This window comes from Zootoca vivipara, chromosome 6 (genome assembly GCF_963506605.1).
Source record: "Zootoca vivipara chromosome 6, rZooViv1.1, whole genome shotgun sequence".
NCBI lineage: Eukaryota > Metazoa > Chordata > Lepidosauria > Squamata > Lacertidae > Zootoca > Zootoca vivipara.
In genome coordinates this window covers 12,380,665-12,397,714 of record NC_083281.1, presented here as the reverse complement: position 1 = coordinate 12,397,714, position 17,050 = coordinate 12,380,665, and the positions used below count along the sequence as shown (strand labels likewise).

Here is a 17,050-nt window from a genome sequence, read left to right as displayed (position 1 = left end):
CTCCATTACGGAGTCCCCGAATTATGGCTTCTGATTTTCAAGCTCCTCCCTTGGCAGCTTGTATGTAGTGGCTGCTGGAGACCAGGCGAGGAGAAGGGGCTGCCACCCTTGAGACACCCCTGAGCTCTGGGTGACCTGCTGGGCAGGCAGAGGGCAGGGCCGGCCTGGGTGGTGGGTGGGAAGAAAGGGGGAGCGGAGTGCAAGGAGTCTTGATTTCCCCCCCCCCAAATGCTTTGTGTATCTGCATCGAATCTTGCCCATCTCTAAAAGTTATTTATTTATTGGGGTGTGTGTTTTTATTTTTGTAAATCTAGCAAAGAATAAAGTCAAATCAGGATTAAGGGGTTTTCTCAGGACAGTGGAAGGCGTGTGTGTTGTGTCCCGTTGGTGAAGTGACAGTGGCTCTCGCCTTCCTTCTGATAGAAAATGCTCTGCACTGGAGGGGACGACAAAAAATGCGGGTCATAGAGGGTCAGTTGGGGGAAGTGAGAAATGTCCCCGTTTTCAGCTCAGGAATGTTGGAGGGTATATAGCATAGCTGCCAAGTTATCCCTTTTTTTAAGGGATTTTCCCTTATGCTGAATAGGCTTCCTCGCGAGAAAAGGGAAAACTTGGCAGCTATGGTATATAGTCGCCACCAGTAACCTTTCCCCACAAAAACAAAGCAATGACAAGCTGCCTAGCCAGCCAGCCAGCCAGGCGCATTTTGGACCATATACAGTACCTAGAGGCAGCGGCATAGGGATTCGCTTCATTTTAATAGAAATTAAGCTTTCTTCTGCATCCCAGGGATTCTTCAAAGCAGTGGCGTGGGCCTTCCATCCCCGGAGGCTGATGGCTGTTCTTCAGCACTCTCTCCTCTCTGTCACCCCGGCGCTCTCGGCTGCCGCTGTGCTAAACGTTCAATCCCTCTGCAGCAGGGCTTCCGGCAACTTAGTGTGCGATGTAATAAACCTGTATGTTCTGGAGATTTTTCTCTCCCTCTCTTTTCTCTTGCTTCTCTTCCCCCGGTCGTGGCGGCTGGTGGAATTGCATTAGTCCCTGTTAAAAACGGCTGGTGGCAGGGTAATAAATTGGATGTGTCAGGCCTTTTTGCTTCTTCATCTCCTTTCATTACCTTGAGCGGTAATTTATCTCTCCCCAGTCACCATCGGTGGGAAGGAGGACGGCAAGCAGGAGGGCCTGTGATGCATTCAGGGGTGGGCGGGGGGGGGGCTTGAGATGGGGGCCAAGTGGAGCAAAGGAAACGGGCAGCCAAGGACCACTTGACGCACACGCTGACAGGTGTGCATTTGAAATCAGCAACTCCAGGTGGATTTTGTTTGCAAGGATATTCAAATGCATATTCTCATTAGTTTCTCTTTCTGTTCCCTGTTACAGACACTGTTTGATTTGGGTCTCCTTTTAAAACACGGCCAGAAATCAAGAGGAGGGAATATTCCACTTGGCACATTAGCACTTGGCATTAACATAAAAAAATCACCTGCAGGATTTTAAGCTTGCAAAAGGCACTTTGCTCAACTTCCACTGGGGGTCAAGGAGACCTTGACTGAAGCCGTCACCCTGTCGCTACTCAAACAGGGGATCCAGCAGGACTTAAAGTCTAAATAGACAGGAGTTAGGGGTGCAATGGAAAGCTTGCTTCTCTATTACCAGGGATTCTCTCATTCATTTTATTTACTTATTGCATTCATATCCCACCTTTTCTCCAGCAGCAACACCCCAAAAATTTAAGTGCCTGCTTCCAGCATTTTGAAAATACAGTATATTTCTTTCTGTATCTGCTGTTCAGTGTTGTTAAGTCACAAGCACTGGTGATACTCGTCCTCAGGTTGCCCCCGAGGGGAATAGTTGTAATATGCTTTTATTAAATATTTTGTATTCAATTGCAAAAGCAAAATTAAAACAACAGGGGGCGTGGGCGCTGGCAAGATGCAGGATGCAATTAAGATAATACTTGCATTAGCCACGACATATTTCAATTGTTCCTGTTTAAAGGTATTTTCTGCTTTCTAAATTAATGCATTCTTCTCGGGTACGGCACAGATTTTCTACGGTGCTTTGCCATTCTCCCCAAAATCAACCTTCCTTTCTCAGTTTCATACACATAGCTGCCAAGTCTCCCGTTTTTCGCGGGGAACCCCCGTATTTTAAACAGTTTCCCACTGGCAGCCCGGACTGAAAAAATCCCGTAAATCCCCCGGATTTCTTACCTGCAGGGAGGCTCCATTTTGGGTCCTGGCGGCACCCGATTTCCGGTGCCCATACATGGGTAGCGCAGCACCGGTATTCACTCCACCCATGCATGGGCACCGAAAATCGGGTAGAGCAGCACCGGAAGTTGTCTGGACATGCGTAGACTTCCGATGTGTGCCGCTGCTGATCCCGCATTTTTCGGTGGGAGACTTGGCAGCTACCGGTATGTTCATACAGTGGTACTAGTTTTGCCTCTGGAAATGGCCAAAGGCCTGTCTCATTCAGCATCCAGTGCCTTGCAATGGGGCACTTGATGCCTTTTGAGAAGCCTGTGGGATAGCTCAGTTAGCAGAGTGTGAGACTCTTAATCTCAGGCTTGTGGGTTCGAGCCCCACACTGGGCGAAAGGATACCTGCATTGCAGGGGGTTGGACGAGATGACCCTCGTAGTCCCTTCCAACTCTACCATTATGGAATTCTATGAATCCCCTCTCCTCCTCCTGTCCCCTAGCAGCTAGGATTTTGAGGTAGAAGAAGGATGTGTGAAGAATCTGCTGAATCAGGCCAAAGGCCCATCTTGTAATAAAATCAAAAAAACTGTAGAGTGGAAGGGACCACAGGCAGGGACGAAACTAGGCTCATTTTCACCCGGGTCAAATACCCAGTTTCAAATACACCTCCACATGCATTTGTGCGCATGCACACACACAGGCTGGGAGCCTCAATGGTGCCCTTCTGAAGGCTTCACGCGGGGCAAAATTCTGGCTAGCGCGCCTGTAGCTACGGCTCTGCCACAAGGGTCATCTAGTCCAGGCATCCCCAAACTGCGGCCCTCCAGATGTTTTGGCTGGCCTACAACTCCCATGATCCCTAGCTAACAGGACCAGTGGTTGGGGAAGATGGGAATTGTAGTCCAAAACATCTGGAGGGCTGAAGTTTGGGGATGCCTGATCTAGTCCAACCCCCTGCAATGCAGGAATCGTTTGTCCGACACCCTGTTCTCACAGTGGCCAACCAGATGTCTGTGGAAGTCACTGGTGCCCTGAAAACAAAAGCACTCTCTCACCCACCTGGAGATTTAGGACCTCTCCCTGTCAGCTGAAGGGGCTCAGGCACACCTGGAGGTCTGCTGACCCTTGGCTGGATGCCTTCCCAACTTCCTCTCGCTTCCTTTTCTGACCTATTGGAAATGTACATCATAATCGAAGCACCTCAAGCAGTATTGGATCTGCAGGTTACGCCAGCCCCATGTTCGCTGCCCTCAAGGGTGTGGAGGGGGAGATGGTTTGTTTCCACATCTATATATATAAAATGTAAACTGGGGGTGTGTGTTCCTCTCCGATGTTCAACAAAACCGCTTGACCGATTGCGTTCACATTTTGACACAAAGTCAAATGTGACTACGAGAGCAATCCCATGCCGTTTTCAAAGACAGGTGACACGCCTGTGCATCGTAAAAACCCCAAAGCCCCGTGTTCAAAAACACACAACTCACCCTAAAATGCATGCTGAGAAATAGAATCAGGAGACCTTGCACAACAGTGGCCTCTAGTGGCGGCTACACTGGTACTGCAGGTAGGAAAGCTTCCCACTCCACAGCAACTCGGCTCCCCTTTGTAGACTAGGCCGAGTAGAGGTTTGCAGACTAGGCCCGATAGAGGTGGGGGCTCCCCTGGGTGGGGGGTGGGGAGAGGAGGGGGCGGGAAAGGTCATGGGTCGGGGTCGATCACAGGGATGAGCCTCAGGGGGAGGAGTCAAAAGGGGGACTCTGAGAGCCCATTTAACAGACTAACCCACAGCAACGTGTGGCAGGGCCAGCTAGTTGCTTTATAAGAATGTGGCGCTGTGCATTTTCATAGAATGGTAGAACTGGAAGGGACCCAAGGCTTCTTACAACAGGCTTTTGGGAACTGACCGTATTTTAAAGAAAGGCTTTCCAACATTGCTGTGCCGTTTTTACTCTCTGCATTCTAATAGGGTGGCTTTCATATCATGTTGATTGTATTGTAGTTTAATCACCTTTTAAGCTATTATCCTAAACAGGGTTTCTGCTTTCTGTGTTTTATCCATGTTGGTTTATAATTTTTGTGAGCTGCCTTGAGTCCCGGTTCTGGGAGAAATGTGGGAGGCAAACAAACAAACAAACAAACAAACAAACAAACAATGATTAATGTTGCAGGTTCAATCCCTGACCTCTCAAGTTGTCCCCTGCCCGAAACCCTGGAGAGCAGCTGCCAGTCAGAGTGGACATTGCTAAGCTAGATGGACTAAGGACCTGATGCGGTATGAATTGGGTCTTTGTTCAGAAGCATGAGGAATCAAAACTTACTTTGCTTTTAGGAGAGGGCCGGAGCTCATTGGCGGAGCAGCTGCTTTGCATGCAGAAGGTCCCAGGTTCGATCCCAGGCATCTCAGGTTGGGCTGGGATTTCCCCCCTGCCTGAAAAATCCCAAAGAGCTGCTGCTGGTCAGTGTAGACATTATAAAGCTAGATGGATCAAGAGGCCTGATTCTGCACAAGTCAGTTTCCTGGGTTCCTTCCCTCCTTTTCTTCCCATCAGCTGCACTTTGGCTGGCTGGTGGCACAAAACAGAGTTCAGGTGGGGTGAATGTTACACCTTTGAAATATGGCCACCCCATAAATATTTTGGGGGAACTCTAGGCATGCTCAGAGGCAGACCCTCCCAACATCCTAATCTACATCAGGAAGCTTCTCCCACGTTTGATCTCACTGCAGACACGGACGTCATAGATGCATCAGTATCCATCACCTTCAGCCTCTCTGCCTTGCCTACTTCACAAGATTGTTGTAAATAAAAAAATGTGCGAGGGGAGGGAATCAACACCTTCAACAGATAAATGGAAAAAAAATAAAATTTTAGCTGCAAGCTGCCCTGAGTCCGGGTCAGGGGAAAAGGTGAGATATCATTATAATTATAATTGAAACTGTGAAAATGATCAGGAACATACCAGAGGCAAAATTCTATTGAACTCAGTGGGACTTAGTTCTGAGTAAAAATGCTTAGGGTTGATTCCCGTGTACGGCTGCCCAGTCTTTACTTGGAGTAACCTCCGCTGAATATAATGGGACTTAAAGGTAAAGGTAAAGGGACCCCTGACCATTAGGTCCAGTCATGACCGACTCTGGGGTTGCACGCTCATCTCGCATTATTGGCCGAGGGAGCCGGTGTATAGCTTCCAGGTCATGTGGCCAGCATGACAAAGCCGCTTCTGGCAAACCAGAGCAGCACATGGAAACGGCATTTACCTTTCCACTGTAGCGGTTCCTATTTATCTACTTGCATTTTGACGTGCTTTCGAACTGCTAGGTTGGCAGGAGCTGGAACCAAGCAACGGGAGCTCACCCCGTCACAGGGATTCAAACCACCGACCTTCTGATCAGCAAGCCCTAGGCTCAGTGGTTTAACCACAGCGCCACCTGGGTCCCATAGTGGGACCTGGGTCACATAGTGGGACTTCTGAATAAATAGAAGTACAATTTACAATAAAGCAGGCATGTCCAACAGGTAGATCGTGATCTACCGGTAGATCACTGGAAGATCACTGGCTCCCCCCCCCAAAGAAGCTCAACAACTTTGGCTCCCCTAAAAAAAACTCAGCAACTTTGCCCTGCACCCCCCAAAAACGGGGCTTTCCTTTTTTAAAAAGGCTCAACAACTTTGACCTGAACCCCCCAAAATTGGGTAGATCACTGCCAGTTTTTAACTCTGTAAGTAAATCATAGTCTCTTGGGAGTTGGCCACCCTTGCAATAAAGGTGTTTCCACGTGTTTCCAAAAAAAAAATATGCTAGTTGATGAAGCATTGCAGTGAAATAATTTAAACCGGATTGCTGACCTTTTTCTTCAAAATTGTAGGAAGGAATTTGCATGCCAGCTTCACCATTTTCTTCATTTGGTGGAGTAATTATTTTATTTTCACTACAAACAAGACTCTGTTTCTGCACCTATACACACTACTTTTCATTGTTCTTCAATATGTGGAAGGAAAAGGAAAAGGGGGACATTCTGGGATTAAATCAAAAACTGGGATGGCTTCTGTAATTCCAGGACTGTCCCTGGAAAATTGGGGCACTTGGAGGGCGCTCAGGCCCAGGTGGCAAGCTCCTTGTCGAGAAAAGCAGCCAGCTTCCCCTTACCAGGCTGCCACGAGCCTTCGGCCGTGTGCCCTTGCGATGGAAGGCACTTTGCTGGCGACCTCAGACGTCCCACCTGCTCAATAGCTGGGCTGGATTTGCACGCTGCATCGACCCAGAGTCAATGCTATTGAACTGTGGCGCATCGACACGAGGGGGGGGGAGGTATTTATGAGGAATTGGGTCCTGCTCTCTCAAGGCAAGTCACCATACCCCTAATTAACAAGCTGAGTTTTCTCCTAAACACAGAAATAATAATAAAAAAAACTCCAAACTAATTAACCTTCTCAGTGTTTTTTTTTAAAAACCCTCTGTAAACAGGGGCTCTTGACAACTTAAGAGGAACAGGGATGCAACAGCGAAGATGTTAACCTCTCACGTTTAAGGGAGATGAAAAGATGTTTCTTGATTTTCCTGTTAGCCGAGCGATTAGCATTCTCGGCGTACAAATTGTAATTAGAGCCCTCTTCAGAAATTATTGCATTGGAAGTTGGTGGGTATTTGCAGAGAGGCCTGGCATTTCTATTCGATGAGAACTGTCAACAACAAGGGTGAGGATGGTCCTATTCCCTCCCCATCATCCTTCTGTTCTCTCTCTTGTCCCCAAACCCCACTTCACGTCTTTCCAGCAGCGCTCATAAATAGAGCAATTAGCTGCTTTTATGGTTATCCCCATCAGAAAGGTGGTTAGGGCTGTGTGGCGCTGGGTGAGAAGAGGCTGTGCAATTCTTTGTTCGCAGCTTCTAAAAAAAGAGGGGGGGGAGGAATATATTACGTTCCTGGGGGTGGCAAGGCTGTATGACAGGCAACAGGATTCTTTTATGAATGTGAAGTACAAAGGCGGCCGACATGGGGGTCGTGGCTGAGGCAAACAGCATCCAAGACAGCTCCAGGGGAATCTGGAGGGGGGCTGGGAGATATTCTGGATTAAGAATAACAACAAAAGGTTTGTGAATTTTTTAAAGAAGATGAAACCTCTGCTTTAGAAGAGGAGAAGGCCCCAGAAGGACAGGGAAATCAAGATTTATTCAGTTCGGAAACACTGAAAGAAGCCGGCATCTCTTGTTTCAATTTAGTTGTTTATTTTTGGTGGAAAATGTGCCTGGTGAAAGGTTTTGTTTTGTGGATGCTATACGAGCGAAGCTTTATTTGATTAGTAAAAAAAGAAAATAAAAGTACATCATTGAGAAAGAAAGGGAGTGATGCAGTTCAAGGCACCGGGTGCAGTTGGAAAAAAGGAAACATCATATTGCAGTTTATTATGGGATGCTTCCAGTTAGGGATGGGAGGAAGAAATTTGATTCCATTTGCATTTACAACGTACAGAAAGCCCGAAGGTAGAATATCCCAAAATGCAACATCGCTGTGTGTGTTTAAAAGCAATTCCTTGGTCATCTGGGGAGGCGGGTGGGGAAGCATCCCATAATGTCAAAGATTTCACCCTTGTCAAAGAGCATATTACCCAAAACGCACACAAGGCTTTTAGAAGCTGTTTCCTTCTCTCCTCTTTATCTATGAGGTTCTGGTTTTCAACGTGAATTGAAAGCTATTGCAGCCTGATTCCTCACTGCTTCCAGGAAAGGATTTTGGGGTGCCACAGACTGCCAAAAGCCCCATTGAAATGAAACTTGCACGGGCGACGTTCCAGATGATGTGAGAAGTTCCAGATGATGTGCCCCAGGTGATGGATAGTGACCCTGAGCTGGGAAATTCCATTTCCAGGTACCAAGCCCTGATTTAAAAACCCAACCCTATACTTATTTACCTACATAAATAAAACTGTAAGGCTGTCATTACTGCAGTGATTTTTTTTAAAAAAGACCCTACCTATACTGATATTTATTTTAAAAGGATATATAAATATGCGAGCTGCCCATCACAAAACACTGTGGCAGTGAGTTCCATAGATTTATCCTGTGTCCCACAATGAAGGCCCATTTGCAGGATATCCTGGGAAGAAACTAGTGGATTTTTTTCCTTGCTTTCTCTCTGCAGCATTTATTAATTTATTATTTTATAGATCTCTGCCAGCCCTCCCGCATGGTCGCTATTTATACAAATGGGAAAGCACCCAGACTTTCAGACTTTATTTGCAGAAGATGATTCCGCCACTCCATGGAATAGGAAACATCCGCTTGGGAAATGAGGGGTGTTGTTGCCTTAACAGTGCCTCCCTGTCTCACTTCCTCCCTCCCCCCCCCTTTGCTTGGCTGGGGACATCTTGCTTCAGGCATTGATGTCTCTTCATAAATCACCATTTGCCACTTTCTCCTGTTATGAGCATCATTGCTCTATATGTCACAAGACATGACATGGAATCAAGACTGCTGTCTCGTGGTGGTGGTAGAGAGTGTGTGTTTTCTTTTCCTTCTCAGCAGAAGCTCTTGTTGCCCCACTCAAAATCACACACACACACACACACACACACACACCTACCTTTAGCTCAGAGCTGGATTTCATAGAATCAATATACTGGAAGGGTTCTTGGAGGTCTGCTTGCTTTAAAAAAAGCAAAAGCCAAGCTTGTGTTCCTTTTCGTTCTCTTCATTTGGGCAATACTTTGGTTTTTTGAAGAAAGCCTTCTTGACTTCCATAGCTTATTTGATGCTGCTTATCGGCAGGGCCGGCCCTACGGCCAGGCTGGGTGGCGCAGGGCACCACGGCGCCGGCCCGCCAGGGGGGCGTTGCGAGCTGCGCCCGCCCGCTGGCCGGTCAGTCCGACGGTCCGCCACGCAGCTGCGCCCACGGCAACCGTGCTGTGTCTGCCTGCCCGTCGCGCAGCAGCGCCTGTGGCAGCTGCACGCTGCGCCCACCCGCCCACCGCGCTGGGAAACAGGGCAGGGGGGCGCCGGAGGGATCCGTCGCACCACGGCACCAGGGGCGCTTAAGACGGCCCTTATCGGCTACGCCGATAAGGGACGCAGGTGGCGCTGTGGGTTAAACCACAGAGCCTAGGGCTTGCTGATCAGAAGGTCGGCGGTTCGAATCCTCACGACAGAGTGAGCTCCCGTTGCTCGGTCCCTGCTCCTGCCAACCTAGCAGTTCGAAAGCACGTCAAGTGCAAGTAGATAAATAGGTACCGCTCTGGCGGGAAGGTAAACGGCATTTCCGTGCGCTGTTCTGGTTCGCCAGAAGCGGCTTAGTCATGTTGGCCACATGACCTGGAAGCTGTACGCCGGCTCCCTCGGCCAGTAAAGCAAGATGAGCGCTGCAACCCCAGAGTCGGTCATGACTGGACCTAATGGTCAGGGGTCTCTTTACCTTTACCTTTATCGGCCACGCGCTGGTGTCCTCTTGGTGGTATCCACCCCAGTTGACTTTCTAATATTGTGCTTTTAAACAACTCCCAAGCATTTTGGAGTGATTTCACCCTCTTGACTCTGCCTTTCAACGCCCTTTCCTCCCTCTCTCGCTTCCTCTGTTTTCTTCCAGACCCCTGCTGGGCACCAGGAGGCAGAGGTGGCCTGATCTGTGATAATGGCTCCATTGGAGCCTGGACCAAGTTGGGCACCTGAAGCACATGCCATGGCCCACACTGCTGCTCCACACACAACTCATTCCATTTTGCCTCATTGTTGCCCATGCAAATAACCACCCCAGCATTCTGTACATTTTTCTAATTCTGTATGAAATCTTCCCCATGCAATTCAGCGAAGAGGGTTGTGAAATTGACTGAACAAGGTTCGCAAGTAATTTCTGGCACAATCAATTTCACTTGCCTGCCCAGAGAGGGCGGACGGGGCTCGTCCACCTCGTCCACCTTGGAGAAGGAAAATGCTGGTCCTAAACCTCCACTGCCTTGTGGAACATCTTCAGGAGAAGAAAAGGCTCAGGAGTAAACCCTACACCAATCTGGAGTGGAGTCCCTAAGGTGGTAGGATGGTGTTTTCCTTTGGACCCTTTCAAGTGAGGCTGGGAGGGGGGTCTTGTCGTCTGGGTGACCCAGGACCTCATGCATCCCAGGGATGCTGCTAGCACAGTGGTTTGACTTCAACCACAGAGGCGCACTGCATTGTCTCTCGAGAGACAGATACTGACACAGGTGACTTTTCTGACCATCTTCCCACCAACCACGTCCATGCCATGCAACTGAAGCCAAGAGAGAAATTCTAATCTTTTAAAAACAAACAAACCAACAAACCTGAACCAACCATATACATTAAGTTCTTAAATCAGGTACTGGGAATCTTTGGCCCTCCATTTGTGATAATACCCGGTAATAATAATAATAATAATAATAATAATAATAATAATAATAATAATAATGTTGTTTAGTTGAGTCGTGTCTGACTCTTCATGACCCCATGGACCATAGCACGCCAGGCACTCCTGTCTTGCCTCAACTTCACGATCTGTCCTTCCAGTGAGCGCTCAGGGCTGATTTCCTTCAGAATGGATAGGTTTGATCTTTTTGCAGTCCATGGGACTCTCAAGAGTCTCCTCCAGCACCATAATTGAAAAATAATAAATAATAATAATAATAATTTATTATTTATACCCCGCCCATCTGGCTGGGTTTCCCCAGCCACTCTGGGCGGCTTCCAACAGAAATATTAGAATACACTAATATCTTAAAGATTAAAAGCTTCCCTAAACAGGGCTGCCTTCAGATGTCATCTAAAAGTCTGGTACTGTAGTTATTTTTCTTTTTGACATCTAGTGGGAGGGCATTCCACAGGGCGGGTGCCACTACCGAGAAGCCCCTCTGCCTGGTTCCCTGTAACCTGGCTTCTCGCAGCGAGGGAACCGCCAGAAGGCCCTCGGTGCTGGACCTCAGTGTCCGGGCAGAGCGATGGAGGTGGAGACGCTCCTTCAGGTATACTGGACCGAGGCCGTTTTGTTACTGGACTCCAACTCCCATCAGCCTCAGCAAGCATGGCCAGTGGCCAGGGATGATGGCAGCTGTTGTTTGTGGCTGAACAACAAAGGTTGTTGGAGGCCCAATTGCCCAAAGGTTCCTCACTCCTGCCCTACCCAGCGGTAGGACTGGCCATAATTGAGATAGGTCTGTAAGCATTTCTATACATCAAGGATGGGGACTCCAACTTGCATCTGCTCCAACAAGCATGGCCAATGGGTAGATTGATGGGAGTACTTTACTTAAATGGTGGAGTAGTGCTGAGAGACTACCAAGCCTTGGGCTGTTGGGGACCAGGGAGGGTGAAGACTGTCAGTCTTTGTGGGCAAGAAGCAGGTTCGGGGTCCAAAACAGGGAAGGACCAGAGCAGGTCAGAGCTGTAGAGCAAAAAGGTCCCTGGCTCAGATCTGGCATCTCCAGGTATTAGTGCAGATAACAGGTGAAAGTGTGTTATATTTGGGGCAACTACTTTGCAAATATATATATATATATATAATGTGTATATTAGGGGAAAGTGCCTACCCAAATATGTGTTTTCTGAGAAATAGGCGCTAAGATTCTGATGAACTTTCACAAGGACTTTTATTTTAAAAATTGGCAGCTGATGTGGAAGTGAGGAGAGCCGATCTTAAAAGATTGGGGAGAGGAGGGCACATAGGCTGCCCCCCCAATCAATAAAAATACATGGCTAACTGAGGTTCTGCTCCCCCCCCAAAAAGGCCTCTCCCCACTAACAAAGGCCTGATCCCTAACAAAAATCCTGGCTACATCTATGGGGAGGGGGAATAAAAAACTGAGAAATAGAGATTGTCAGATCTGCTCAACCCTATGGGTAAGGGGTTCAAAAAAACCCACAACCCTAACTCTGTAATGAGAGAGCCTTTTTCTTACTGCTGGTCCGCCTGTTTTGTGGAGAAGGGAGGGAGGACACATAAGAATATAAGCAGAGCCTTCTGGATCAGGCCAAAGGGGGGTCATCCAGTCTAGCATCCGCCTCTCTCAGTGCCACTGAAATGTCCTACTGTGAAACCCTCCCAGCTGTGGAGGCAAGAGCACAGCCATGGTGGCCAGGAGCCTTCCATAGCCCTCTCCTCCATGGTGGAAGAAGAACGAAGCAGCCGGGGGGGGGGGGGGGCTGTGTCTCCCAAGGCAAAAGGCCATAAGTTACCTTGAAATTATTATCTTCTGATGATCTCTCTTTCACACACACTCTCTCACACACACAGCCAGTGAAGGTATGTGGATCCTTGGTGCAGACTTTTTAATTCCATTCATCTCCCCCCCCCCCACAATTCTTGCCTGAAACAAACAATCTTACACACCTCTCTCCATCTCCATTTGCCTGCAGGTGTCCCTCTTTTTTATTTCGCCATATCTCTGCTTTTTTTGGACAATGAACCATCTCTCTCTCTCTCTCTCTCTCTCTCTCTCTCTCTCTCTCTCTCTCTCTCTCTCTCTCATATCTCTATCCAATCCATTTCTCGTTCTTCTATATCTATCTATCTATCTATCTATCTATCTATCTATCTATCTATCTATCTATCTATCTACATAGCTGCCAAGTTTTCCCTTTTCTCGCGAGGAAGCCTATTCAGCATAATGGAAAATCCCTTTAAAAAAGGGATAACTTGGCAGCTATGTCTATTTTCTGTTCTACCTGTCTTTCTACTTATCTATCTGTCCATCTCTCTCTCTCATTTGTCTATCCATCTACCTATCTCTAATTCCTAGCAAGGTTGTAAAAACTACAAGGCAGAGATCTCTGGAGCAAAATGCCCCCTGTCTAACCAGAGGCAGGCAGGCAAGGTAGGCAGGGTGTGTGTGTGTGTGTGTGTGTGGTGGGTCCCCTCCGAAAGATGAGACTGGAAGATCTCTCAGCTCTGACTTCCCCCTCTCCCCTCTGTCAGTGCGGACACACACACACACCCCTCCCTTTCCCATCTGATGGTCAATATCAACCCCTTCCCCAGCTGCCCCAAGGGAGTGGGGGGAGTGAAATCGAAACTACAAAATGCCCATTAAGTACTGTATGGTTAAAGGCAAGGCGGGGAGGGGAAGAGGAGAGCACGTTCTCCAGGGGTTTAGTGTTAAGGGGAAAGTTGGGGGGGGGGTTGTTGAATGGACCTCACAGTCCGATCAATACCAGCTCCCCCTCCCCCTCCTCTTTCCCAATCAATTTTGCCAACCATCCTTAAGAGGAAAAGGCGGGTGACATTCAAGAGCCAGACATGGTTGGGTCAAATTACTGGGAAATATGATGTTTCTCCTTCTTTGTTATTTAAAGAGATACTGGGGGCGGGTTGTAAAAACGGATTGAGGCATCATAGCTATGTGTGTGACACATATTCTCTCTCCCCATCTCTTCTATGATGAAGTTTTCTTTCTTTCTTTCTTTCTTTCTTTCTTTCTTTCTTTCTTTCTTTCTTTCTTTCTTTCTTTCTTTCTTTCTTTCTTTCTTTCTTTCTTTCTTTTGGAAATTTCATATACAAACCCAGATTCATTCAATCAAAAACAGAGGAGGACCTTCTCTGTCAAGAACAACTTGTTCGAATATTTTAGAGTCCCTTTTTGGGGGGGTGTTGTGTGTACAAAAAGAATTAAAAGAATTTTTAAATTTTACTTATTTTAAACAGAACCACATAAACCCAGTTACTTAATGAAGGAGGGTGCTGTCTTCCTTACCCTTCAAAAATCTGTTGTGCTGGGGCTTAATTTCCAATGGTTCCCCCCCCTTCCATCATTTTCACCAGTTTCAAACCCATCCCCCACCCCCAATTTGGAAATGGCTATTCCATTAATAACTGGTGCTTTTTGGTGGAAGAGAGGCAGATCTCTTTCTCCCCCCCCCTTGCAAAATTAATTGTAGGGCAGAGAAGTGGCTGAAACATTTTCCCCTTCAGTCCCCCCCCCCCCAGTCTCCTCAGCTTGTCGAATAAAAAGGGGGGAAGTTTTATTCTGGTGAAACTGACTAGGGTAAAATGCCAAAATGTTAATTGCGCCTATTCTGCCCCTTCTTAATAGGGTCCTGCAGGTATATGGAAAGCTCTCTCTGACCTCTCTCACCATCGCAGACAGAAACACACAGCAAACACTTCCACACACACATTTCTCTCTCACACACACTCTTTCACACAGGGAAAAACGCAAATATTCTTTTTTCCTTTTGCCTCCTTCTCTCTCTCTCTCTCTCTTTCTCTCTCTCTCTCTCTCTTTTACACACACACACACACACAGAGGCCTCAATCCCTCTCTCTAAAAAGGGGTGTCAGTGAAATAGGGAGGCACGTTTTACGCACAAGTTTTCATTGCCCCACTCACACGTTTTACCCTTTGTTCTCCTTGCGAGTTTGACCCCCCCCCACCGACTTTTCTATTTTTTTTGCAAGCCATGTTGAGGCTAGGAGCCGGAAGACAGAAATACAGCCGTCCGTTCCCCCCCCCCCCCCAAGCAAATGTTCATTACGTTGGTTGTTTTTTTTTTTAAAGCTAATTTCCACCCACCCACCCTCGAAATAAAAAAATAACTGCAAAGGAACCGGGAGGGGGGGGTGGCGGCTGGATGATGGCTTTCTCCCCCCCCCCGCTAAACCCACCGAAGATGAAGGACTCTTTAACCTTCACTCTCCCCCCCCCCCGCGCAACCCACGCTTCAATGAAAATATGCAGGGGGGGGGGTTAAGGAAAAATAAAACTCCTTTGAGTTAAGCGCTGCTATGTCGCGTCGTGCAAAAGATGCTCTCCTTAGCTGCAGAGAGAGCAATCGCCCTCCTCAGTTTCCCCCTTTCGTTCCCCTTCTCCTCCCTCACCCTTTCCAAATCGTTTTTTCACACACACAAAATACCAGCAACCTGTTAACCCCCCCTTTTGAAGCGTGCGATTTCCCAAGAAAGAAAGAAAAACGGGAGGACGGGGGGGGGGAGATCCTTCCTTTTCTTCTTTCCCCTTCATTCCTTTTTCTCTGCTGCTTTGAGATATGAGCTGCTGCTGTTTACATCTGGGAGGTTTGGCTCGGCTTGTGTGCGTCCGATTAATAACAATAATAATATATTCACACACACACACAAGCACATATTTACATATAGCGCGGGAAATATCTCTGAATCATCCCCAGATCTTTTATTTTTTTAGCGATATTTTCCGATATAAACCCCAAACAGCAAGACCAAAAAAGTGAAAAAGAAGTTTGTGTGTGTGTGTGTTTTCATTATCATCATCATTATATTTAGACCAGGGGTCAGCAAACGTTTTCAGCAGGGGGCTGGTCCACTGTCCCTCAGACCATGTGGGGGCCCGGAATACCTGTATATTATTTGGGGGGGGGGAATGAACGAATTCCTATGCCCCACAAATAACCCAGAGATGCATTTTAAATAAAAGGACACATTCTACTCATGTAAAAACATGCTGAGTGATTCCCGGACCATCCGCGGGCCGGATTTAGAAGGCGATTGGGCCGCATCCGGCCCCCGGGCCTTAGTTTGCCTACCCACGACACACACCACACACAGAGAGACAGACACACAGCAGGAAGGTTTACTAAGAAAAAAGTAAATGCAGTGTGTGTGCTTGTTGTTATTTTAGGGCTGGTTGAGGGCGATGGAGAGCCTCTCTGCGTAATCCCCAGCCGAGAAACACACACACACATCACACATCTGGATAATGCCCAGTGGAGAAAGGCTCCCCCCGCCCTTTTTATTTTTAAAAAAAGGCATATCGAAATATTGAAACACAGCTGAGCAGCCATCCCAGCCCAGCTCGCTCAGCTGAAAGTTTCTCCCTTCTCCAGACCAGCTTTTGCAGATCTCCCTTGGAAAAAGGGGGTGGAGAGCTGGGAGCCTGCAAAGGGCTTTGGTTGGCTGAGGAGCTTTTTTTAATTTCTTTTTCTTTGCCCCCCCCCTCCTTCCCTCCCCATCTTTTCTTCTTTCCTTTCCTTCCAAAGAAAGATCCCTCCTGCGTTCTCGCTCTCTCTCGCTTTGTGTGTTTTGTTTTGGGGTCTCTTTGCAACAGATCAATGGAAGCGCAGCCACCAGCCACAGAGAGAGTAGCAAAATTATGGGATGGCGTGTGCCTTCGCCTGCCTCTCTGCAGAGCGGTGGGACAATGTTGCTTTTGATTTGCAGGAGGGTCTGCCCGGGTTAGGAGCTGATTGGATCCGCCTTCGTTTTCTCACTCTGTGTTATCTCTCCCCCGGCCAAGATTATTGCTAGCAGTGGACATAAATAAGGAAAGCAAGGTTTTTGTTTGCAGTTTTTTTGGGGTGGGGGGTGGGGGTGGTAATAAAACTAGGAGAGCCGGTACGGACAAAGAAGGGAAAAGAAGACTGTCGTTTTGATCTCCTCCATAAATTTGTTTTTAAAATAATAAGAATAACTCCTCAACTTTGTGTGAATGGACTTGAAGGAGGTGACTGGACCCGGCTGATCCTGGAAGGTTTTTTTTTGGATGAGTTGTTAAATGGTGTGGCGTTTGTTTTTATTTTCGAATTATAAATATGTTTTTACGCCAGAAAATCACCTTTGGCTGAATTTCCCCTCGGATCAAAAGAAACTGGTAAATGTCTTATTTCTCTCTCTTTCCCCCCATTCATTCTGAACAAAGTAAATACTTAAAAATTAAGGCTGCTGCAATCCTACAGATCTTTACTTGGGAGTAACCCCCCCCCCCCAATTGAAATCAGTGGGACTTGATTCTGAGTAGGTCAGAACGACCTTAGTATCCTAGACTCTTAGTATCTCCCAAACCCATTTTAGGGCTTTTTTTAAAATAAGGAATTTTGGTTAAGGCTGCAGTTTACTTGGGAGTAAAAGCCCCGAGTTCAACTAGGCTTACCTCTGAGTAGACGC

At 47.5% G+C, this 17,050-nt stretch overlaps 1 protein-coding gene across 2 annotated transcripts in view; it reads left to right on the top strand.

Annotated features, from left to right (window-relative positions):
* Positions 1-16,473: 16,473 nt before the first annotated feature.
* The window catches only part of SHD (Src homology 2 domain containing transforming protein D), a 38,292-nt gene continuing 37,715 nt past the window's right edge, over positions 16,474-17,050 (top strand). For both annotated transcript variants that reach the window (XM_060275429.1, XM_060275430.1), the window contains exon 1: positions 16,474-16,757. The gene's annotated coding sequence lies outside the window, so the exon portion shown is untranslated. The remainder of the gene's footprint in view (positions 16,758-17,050) is intronic.